This window comes from Crocodylus siamensis, chromosome 4 (genome assembly GCF_052110815.1).
Source record: "Crocodylus siamensis isolate JL-2025a chromosome 4, ASM5211081v1, whole genome shotgun sequence".
In the NCBI taxonomy this organism is placed as follows: Eukaryota; Metazoa; Chordata; order Crocodylia; family Crocodylidae; genus Crocodylus; species Crocodylus siamensis.
The window spans coordinates 91,698,974-91,709,678 of NC_143398.1; the positions used below are offsets into that span (position 1 = coordinate 91,698,974).

Genomic DNA, 10,705 nt, shown 5'->3' on the forward strand with positions numbered 1-10,705 from the left:
ACATGCTTCTGCCATTTTCTGATGCTTCAGGCTCAGAGGAATGTGACAACTGCTGCTGAAAATAAAGATTGGCTTGATCTTGGAAATAAGATCAGCTCATAGGATAAGAGAGCAAAAGAAGACGAAGGAAATACCTTGATCAGCTAAAGAAAAAAAACACAAGATGTAAAGAGGTACTGGAAAACTGGTATCAATGTGATAAACTGCCCCAACACACTATATCAGGTTATGAGACCCTTCCCAAGACAGTATGTGCAAGTGTGAGAAGGTGTACTGATCATTATGTTAACACATGGGACCATAAGAAGGGTTGAAGGTTGTATATGAGTAAACAGAAACTGAATACTGGATAAGGATGAGAATTCATCTTGCAAAAACAGTATTTATCAAGACTGCAAAACAACAGACACATTTCAGTCTTAAGTTATGCACTTAAGTCCATTCAGTTTGCAGAGTCCCATTATCAGTGGTCTCAAGGCTAATGAGATACACAGGGAAACATGGATGCATTCAAGTGGCATCAAGGGAACAGTCTAGATCAAGGAATTTACAAAGATAGCAAATCAAATGGTTCATTTCTTCATTTGGTTCTTTAAGTTCAGAATCATTTATTTTGCAGACACCAACTACCTCAAAGTATGTAGCATTTGAATAAATAGCATGACAATCCTTGGTAAGTCACCTAGCAATTCACTAATTAAAAGTAAAACCTATGTGCCATTTGTCCATATTGGTTTGGAGTCAAACTAAACTAAAACACAATGAATTCCGCAAAGGCGATATTATTGTTGACATTTTATATGCACAAAAGTCTATAGCATTCAAAGCTATATTTCTTAAAGAAACTGTTATTTGGCCACATTGTGTACACAAAAATAACTTAATTAAAAAGACTGCCAAGTCAAAAATACAAGAGTTAGGAAGTGCCAGAATGCACAGTGATCATGTAACCTTAATTAAACTCCATTATGTATTTGCATTAAGTTGTCTTTATTTGCATGTTCATCACAACACTTTGTTTTCCTTTTCATAGGATCCCAGTCTCATTCCATGTACAGGCTGCATCCAATTTAAAATACCAGAGGAATAGTGCGATTGGGCAAGAGGTTATTTTACCCAGACTACCATATTAGGTCTTGTTCTGGAGGATGGAGAGGAACTAAAAGAATAGCCCATAGGCTGTAAACAGGGTGGGCCACCCAGGCCATGGCCTGACCAACTTTTAGCACATGAATTTAGCTAGCTATGCAGTTAAAAAAATAGCTATATAGTTTTAACTGAAATGACAATTGTGCATTTGTGAGTTATATCAATTAACATGCTAGAAATTGGTCGGGATGGCCCACCTCATTCCACTGGCTCATCCATTGGCTTGGATGGCCCACCTCATTCCACGGCCTATGCAGTAGCAAGAACCTACAACCAGTGGTTCCAAATGAAGATGGATCTACAACAGAGGCAAAGACAAGGACAAGCATCAGATTGGCTTGGCCATGACTTGGCCAAATGTGTCAGGTGGTAAACATTTCCAATTATTATAAACTTGCATCAATTTCAGCAGTTTTCTCTAGATTCTAGATCTGAAATGTCAAATCACTTCACATTTTTAAAAGTATGTTTTAGCAGTTTGGTTTTTTTTTTAAATGAAAACTGTTTTTCTGTAATAGTAAGTTTTTCTGAGTAGCAGTCTAACAAAGATACAAATACAGGCACCTTACTGTACACTTATGTGTCACAGGATAAATACGAGCTATGTTACACACGGAAAATGTTTTTGTTGATTTTGGTGCAATTTGCATGTTCTTATAGTCCTCTTTAAAAGATAAAGATTCAGTTAGATTTACAAAGACAACACATTGGATACACCCAGAATACGAAAACTGTCCATATTCTGGATGTGCTAAAGATTACACTTGCATGACAACAGTAACAAATCTATGATTTGCATATCTCTGCAGTGCTACACTTTGATTTTCATAATTAAAATGCCAGTTAATCTGGTCAGGGATAAGAAAGAACAATGGATTATGAACAGAAAAGCACTGACTTTAAGAGGTTTTAGGATTATTTCCCGTTTTGTATAATTAGCTGCATCTTTTAGACACATCTCTTAATTACACTGTATTTCACAAGAAAGATGTCAATACATTGTTTTAAATATAAAAAAACAGACAACAAATAAATGAGGTCCAATTCATAAGCTCAGGGGAGTCCCAGGCACCTCTACCTCTCACTATAGATACATGGAGGATGAACCAAGTGGCAGAAATTATACAAAGTCTCCAATGGGAGGATGACAACTGCAGCATTTAAAGAGCACCTCCTGCCCATTAATTAATCCTGCTGTATCTTACACCAGTTAAGGAAAAAGCCATAATTACCCTAAACTTTCACTTTTGAATAGAAATCTAAAACTTTGAAGCAAAGGTATCAATGGACAATTAATATTTATTAAGACAGAGGAGTCACATAAACATTAATAAGGACATACTGTGAGGCCCTGATCCTGCAACCCTTACTCCTATGAGTGATCTTTACTCACAACGATCTGATACACTTTTTCTGTTGGATATAGCCACAAATACATCTGACTTATTCCATACAACTGTTTTCATCACTAAATTTTGTGAACTACAAATTTTATACAAGAGTAATCACCTGGCTTTAGTTTGTGTAGAAAAGGCTTATGATTGCTAAAAAAAAACCCCTCCACTATGAACATAATCAAGCTTGAAACCAGGAAGATTGATATTTCCACCCCTTTTTGAGACTGAGAATATTACTGATGTCAGAGTTACTACATTTTGCTTTTAACGCAGTTAAATGAAAGTCACCAAAATGCCATTAAAGTCTTTTCTTCTTGCTATTATTTCAATTCAAACATTCAGCAAGATGTTTTCAAACCATACAATATTTCTTTAATATTTTAACGACTAAAACCAGCCAATAAATACAATGCATTTGTTATCAATAGTGTTAGAAAAAGAGGAAACAGTTTCTTTTCTGTCTCCTGTTAGATTTCTTTTAGCAGCAACTATGAATGCACTGCTCCTCTTAGAATCCCTAAAGCAGCAGCTCCATTGCAAACTAGCCTCAAGGAGCGTCTGGCCAAATTCTGCTATCAATCTGACACTGAAAAGCAGTGCAATTGTGCTGAAAAGCTCCGCCTTGCAAATTCCATTTCTTTGGGAATTGATTCCAGTGGCAATTATTACTTGCCTAGTCTACTGAGAAACTTTCTGCCACTGCAGTAAATTCTAATAGGAAGATCTCTCCTTAAGAGAACTGAGCGCTAACTCATGTTCATTCAAAATACTAAGTCCTATTCTCTCCTGCTACTGAAAACAATTCAGCTAAATGAAAGACATGTCTTGGCTCTTAGAGGCATGCAAAGACAGAAAAACACTACTTTTGCTTTACATTAAAATATTTTAAGACATTAAACAATTTTTAAAACCTGAAATTCTTAAATAGGATAGGTGAAAAAGTGCTCTCCAAAACAAGTAGCTTGTGTTTAGGAGACTGTTTAGTCATTAATGAACTCTATTACTATGGCCTATTTTTCCTTACATTTTTTTTAAATAGAAGAGTGTAAATGACTCTAGAAAGCTTTATTTTAAGCTATTACATAAAAGGTATGTAAGGGGGGGGGAAGGTATGAGGAATGACTGATTCCAAACCTACCTGCAGTTTCAAAATGTATAAATTACTGATTAGATTTAGCTTTTTTTAACAATGTCAACTACCAGTTATAATAGCTTGTTTAATCCTCATGGTGGTCATTACAAAAATTAACTTATTGTTAAAGACAAATGCTATGAAACAATACCCTATGCTTGAAGTGTGTTACAAATAGCAAATTATTTTGCCTCTCTTATTCTGTGATTATCATCACATAAACCTAGCAGGCATAATCCAAATGACAAATCAAACTAGTAATTTTAATATAACAGAAAATATTACTGTTAATCTGCTAAAAAACATTCTGTACTTGATAATCTCTTGAAAAGATTCATGGAAGTACAAGCCCCATTAAGTGTCACACAAGCAGAACATTTCTGGTAATAAGAAAAATCAGATATTATATGAATTCAAGCAACTTGCCTAAGAAACTCAACATTTCTTTTACCTAGTCACAGTTTATTTGACTGCATATATATTTAACAGTTAGTGATAATGAAGTGGCAAACAAACACTATAAAATAGTACTAGTGACTTTTTACCATCACTACAGAATAAATACATTCATAATTGATCTATTATATATTCAGGTAGGGAAATGGAATGCTAGCCTTTCATTGTCACTCCACATACAGTCTCATCATCAGATAGCACAAATGAAATGCTAATGTAAGAGAAGATGAATGCCAATTTCCTTCACTTTGCTCCAAGTTTCAGTGGCTCTCCACAATAAAAGATAGCTGTTTGTGGAGACTGGCTTGTTCCATACCATTAACTCAGAACAAAACATATTTTTAGTGGGACAGCAGTGTTTACTTGTAAGAACTGATGAATTGTACGCCACCATTTATCACTTGTAGACAAAGACATTCAGGAGCAATTTTGGACATAAATCAAGGTACATGCTCCTAAATAAAAAAAGGATTGCATAAGTCCCTAAAACTGCATAGATTGAGGTCAGATTGGCCATAGCAACCAAGAATGGTACTTAGGCCTCCAGTAAGACTTAGCAACCAACAAATGAGCTCAGATCTCTTTTCATCTCCACTGGTGTGAAAGCCAAAATTAAAAAGATTAGATCACCCTGCACCCATCACAATAGACTTCACAATGAAAAAGTCATTTCTAGCCTTTGAAACGCATCAAATAAATAACATTCATCCCTCCTATAATGAACAACTTTCAAAGTAAATTGAATCTCCATAGTGCTGCTTTCCCTTGCTGCACCATATTTACATAACAATATATCACAGGAAGCTCAGAATGGGTCTTGCAAATGGGAGACTGAATAAAATGCATCTTTAGCAGTGATTACTGTATATTCAGTTTCAAACTGCATTCCATTTTCCTGTTACTTAAACAATATACTGTAGATATAATAAATATAAATAATGCTTTAAATCTTTCATTACAAAAGTTTGTCATTATTTCAAGGTGGGAATTGGCCAGTAAACACATCTCCCCCACTTCCTCTCCCAACACCTATACCCCTTTTCTAAGACTAATTACAAATCCTACATTGCAATTACATTCTAAAATGCTGATGAAATTAGCTAGCTAATATTTTACCCTCCCCACATACCCCTCATATACAGCACTTGCTTTCCTTTATATTTTAACTTACTCTGACAATTCTTTTTAAGCCTCACATTCTTTAGTATTTTATATAGTCCATGTCAACATTAAACTGAATTGATTGTTCTCTTTCCTGTTTTAGGGAAGATAGTTTATTTTTATATACTTATAATATTTGTATATCTTTACCAGAACAGCAACAATCTAAACTGATTTACTGTATACATTTTTTAAAAACTATTAAATATGTTTGCTTTGTACCGATACCATTGCATAGAGTGCATTTTCCTTTTGCTGAACTTGTCCTTATTAAAAATGGATCATTGTCCTCTTTTCCTTGCAGACTGCATAAACTGCTACTTAATAGAAAGTGTTCAAAAAGCAATATTGTAAAGTAAGAAGGTTATACCTATATTAAAAATATGCTGGAATAATTTCATCCTCCTGCAGCACCAGCTCATGTAGATTACACTATTTGAACTCAGCAGGGAATCTCATTAATTTTTAAAACTCTCTGACCCCAGTACAGTTAAGAGTGTAAAAATAATTACAAATTAGGGTTGAGGGAGCGCCGTTTTAATATTGCATGTGTACTGGTAACTACACAGCATTTTCTTGCATCTCTGTATTTCTTATGGCTAAATACAATTTTTGCCCCATCTAAAAATAAAGCTTCACAGTGAATTTTAAAAAGACGAACATTAGAAGACACATTTGCAAAAGCATAACTCTAATAGCCACTACTTTCATGAGGAACCTTGCCTATTTTCTGCAATCGTTCCAGTAACACAAAGTACTACAATTACACATTTACAGGCTGGTAACAGTCTGGATACAGCAGTAAAGTAAAATATTTTCATAACAAGGCACATTTTAAACCTAACAATTTCTAACTCATCTAGAAGGATATAAAATACTGGAGTGAGGGTATAAATATTCTCTCTTACCTAAAACTTGTCAGAAGAAAGATCCTTCTCCATTGTTGTCACCTCCAGTGCCCCCTCTTGCCACCATGGAGATTGGTTCTGCTATGTTTATTGCTCTGTGCCTCAGTTACAGCTGTGACACTAATCTGCCTGCATAGACCAGCAAAGGGGTGTGTGTGTGTGTGCGTGTGTGCGTGTGTGAAAAGATAGCCTGCTGACTTCTAGACTGGGAACCTAAACCTCAGGCCAAGTCAAGGCTGAATGAAAATGATCAAAGCTCTGTCCTTCATCAAGACAGCAGACAGGATTTTCCCCCCACCCTCAATGAAAAGTGGGACTGTCATTAGGGATTCTCACTAAAAAAAACCTCTAACAGAGGCAGACCTTCTCCAGATTGCTAGTGCCTGCCCAGCAGTCCGTGCAGAATACAGGTAGCTATTGTTCCTGAGACAGATATGTAGCCAGCCACTCAGACTCTGACAGATCTCAACAAACCAGTGAGCTTGCCTTCATTTTAACTCTTTATTTACTAGCACTTTATTTTTTGGCAAAATACAAGGAGCTCCTTCTCTCCTACAGGGGAAAATGAATTGGCTAGGACTTATTTCCTTATATGTAGAAACAAATCATGTATCATGTTAAAGTACTGTCTTGGTTGTAATATTAATTGAGACTAACATTATTTGGTGGTTGTCACAATAGGCTCCATTAGTAATGAGCTATTTAAATTACACAAGGTAAACTACCAATACACTGTGCTTTTTTGAACATTTAAAATATAAGACTAAAAATGGATATGGATAGCTACCACGATGTGCTATGTTATGCAAATATTCTAGATTTTTAAAAAATGGCAAGTTATTTACTGCAAAAATGACAATGGTACATGTGCTTATCATATCATATACAAGATTTTCCATTGGAAGCCAGGTCCCAGATATAATTTGGGGTGGATGTGGGGTTCCTAAAAGAAAACAGTATTTAAGAGAGATTATGCAGCTAGACAATTATTTAATTTAAAAAGGCAAAGAGCTTTCCATTCCCATCTCTCTCCATTTCTGTCACTTAACTTTGCATAAACAAGTTTTGCAAAAGTAACGTTGTGCAAAATAAAAGTTAAAAATTCAGCTGAATAGACTAAGTCAAGGAAGCTCACAGCTGAGAAGAATATTCTGAAATTTATGCACCTTGTTAGACCTACAGCAGAGAGCGCAACAGTTTATGAAGAAGTAGTGTTTCTAGATACTATGCATACAACAGTATGGGGTTCAGGTCAGGTCTGTATTTTGTCTTAAGAGAAAAAAATTGAGTTTAAACCTAATAGATCTAATTTGAAACACAGGCATGCATATGAATGTGGGAATGCCTCTTATTTTTTCATCAAAAAAAGCAATTTAAAGCATGAAGACTGAAGGGGAATGACCACTTTTCACACAAGGATAAAACATGATACACAAGATGAATATTTTTTTACTCAGACTGCTAATAAAAATGCAAATTAGAGACATGCCTTTAAAAACATGGATTTTGAACACATAGAGCTTATCAGTTCAGATGAGCTGTTACTGGGTGTTGCATAAATAAGTGCAGTGTTTTGTCATGTGTGCTACTTAAAAAGCATGCTGTAAACCCTTTCTGAAATGTCTTTGGAAAGTAGTCAGTGGTCACATGTTAGTTATAGAGTAATATTTCCTACCTGAAGGAGGATTTTTATATACTTTCTTATTACGGATAGAGGTCAAGTGGCCTGTTAAAAATTCTTCCCATCCACAAAGAAAGAAGGCATGCCTTTTTTGTGGGAAATCAATGGAACTTACACTGCAGGCAGAAAACCCTCTGCAATACAGGATTTTTTTTAAGAACCAAGGCTGTGTATTTGCATGCTCTGTTGACATTGTACAACTGAATGTCTCATTTTACTTCTTCAGAATGTAAGTTATTGCAGAAAGTATTGACAGAAGCAATGTAATAAATTATTCTCAATATTTTCTGAAGAACGTTCTACATTAACTTATAAAAACAGTTCTAATAGCTTCCCCAGCTTGAGAAGAATATTGTATTTCAAGTTTATCTTTAATATGATTTCCATTTCTGTCTTGGGCCAGTTGATAACAAACATACATCTACTATTAAAAGACAAACAGGTGAGAAACAGCTGGGGAAAACTAGGGGTGGCTCCTCAGCTACTGTAAATTGGTGTTGCTCCATAGGCTTCAGTGGAGATGTGCCAGTTTATACCAGCTCAAAATCTGTGCCTACAGCTGCAATTCTAAAAAGCAGCTGAAATGTATCATAAGGTGGCAATTTCTTTGTTTCTACAGCGAACAAGTGGCACTGGTGTAAGGACAGTAAAACAAAGACTATTGACACTGTCTTATCATCTAACTCCAAAAGTTGATCATGTAACAAATGTCTGAGCATGATCATATTTGATTTCACCCCTTGAACCTAATGCATCAACTTTTAATACTTAATTCTGAACTAAATCTGCTGTACATATTCCAATACTTGGATTCTCAACAATAGGCTTTACTGAATCACTAGCATTAAAAAGCAAACAAATACCCCCTGTAATTTAAAGATGCAAAAAAAAAGTACAAAGAATAACTTTCAACAACTGCAGTGTTGGACCCACTAGAAAAAGACAGACTAGGAAGATAAATCCTCACTTCCTGGGGAATGCTTAACTCCCTTTCCTTTTTAACTCCCTTTACACTCAGGGATGTTATACTATGTCCACAAGGGAAAAAGCATGCCTCATGCTATGAGGGAGGTGGGGAAGGAGACATTTTCTTATAAAAGATTTTCTGTACCTTGATATAGCCAAGACTATCAGAAGCAACTAATAACATGCGCTTTACTATAAAGGATAAAATATTTGGTACCTAGGGAGTTTATCTATCTATAGTAGTTTTCAATGAAAACCCTTTTTTCCTCAGAAGTGCAAACACTGAGAAATGTTGTTTAATGCGTTATATTTTTTTCAAAGGAGTGTACTTTCAGTAATTTCCGCTGAGAATTAGGTACACAACTTCCACTATTGAAAGCAGGAGTTTGCAATGACTATAATTCCCTAGACACAACATTGAATATTTACACTCACATGTCCACAGGACACGTGAAAAATTTGTATTGTATTCCCCAAAGAAAAGCATGAAGAAAACAGTACATCTAACTGTATATTATATAATATTCTGATGTCTGAGAATGTTACCTGTGGATATACCACAAAGGGTGTTCTCTTTCAGCTTACTCCATAATTTTAAATGTTCAGAAACAAAGCGCACACTGATATCAGGTATTCATTTCCCCATTACGGATTCAGTGTTTTAATGATCTTGTAGTAAATAGCTTCATATTAAGAAACAATTCATACCAGATAAAATAAAACAGAGCATCATCAACTGCTTGTGTTATATATGCAGAAATATGTATGAAGTCTTAGTTATATAACCTTAATTAACCTTTGGGCTCAGTTTGTAAACTACCTGTATAAAAATGAATTTTATGAGGACACAAAACAGTTTCACAACTTAGCATAGCTACTGCCTAACTTTCAAAAATAAATAATCACTATTGCAAAATAACTAGTAGCGTTATAAGATATAGTTTAGATTTAATATATTTTTGATTTCTGATTTCTTACTGCAAAGGCTGTTTGAAGGCAGTGTTCTTATTTTTCGCTTGCTTTCTTTTTCTTGCTTTTTTCAAGAACATACACATTTATTTATAATATTGGAAACACAAATTTACTATTGCAGAGAACTATTCAAATAAAATGACAATTTCAAAGATATAAAAATATTAGAGTGGAACCAGAGTGACTACTTTGCTCAGGATATGGGGCGACTACAACGTGTTGTTTAGTAAAGGAACTTATGATTAAAATATGCTTAATTACATTTGTACATTAGCTATAAAATAATCACATATTCAAAAAGAAAGTATAATTAGACTCTCAAGAGAGGCATTTCTGATACGCTCCTAATTAAATAACTTTTTCTAAAATATAGTGCTGAAGATTACATGTCACCTTTTTTTCCTCAACTGTTTTCATAGAAACATAATTAGGGTACTGTATTATCAGCTAGACTTTTTACAAAAGCAAATGTCTAAGATTAGAACTTAGCAAGACTATTACTAAGCCTCTACATAACAATGAAGCACACCAGTGTTACAGATATATTTCATCAGATCATATTCTTGTAACAAATTATACTTTGGATACATGATCCTTTGGGAAAGAATCATTCAGGTTGATATCATCTGTTTCTAAGCTAGTTATTTTAGAACATGTTTCCATGTATAACACCACTTTTAAAAATTAAAGGGTTTTTTGCAAGGTTTAAGATTCTTTAAATGCAGAAACTGCACCCTACACTTTTTTCCAGATGCATTAAAAAAATTCTCATTCAACATTGTGTCCCAAATTTGTAAACACGATGCATTGCTACAAAAGGGAAACATTTGCATTGTTGCTGGATAAGTGAAACAGTTTCTTCTCAGTGCATTTACTTTTTTAC

General features: G+C 34.7%; 1 long non-coding RNA gene across 1 annotated transcript in view; it reads right to left on the reverse strand.

Moving 5' to 3' along the window:
* The window catches only part of LOC149866061 (uncharacterized), a 54,053-nt gene extending 47,535 nt beyond the window's left edge, over window positions 1-6,518 (reverse strand). Inside the window, exon 1 of the long non-coding RNA XR_016441573.1 lies at window positions 6,204-6,518. This is a non-coding gene — a long non-coding RNA (uncharacterized LOC149866061). The remainder of the gene's footprint in view (window positions 1-6,203) is intronic.
* Window positions 6,519-10,705: the final 4,187 nt, after the last annotated feature.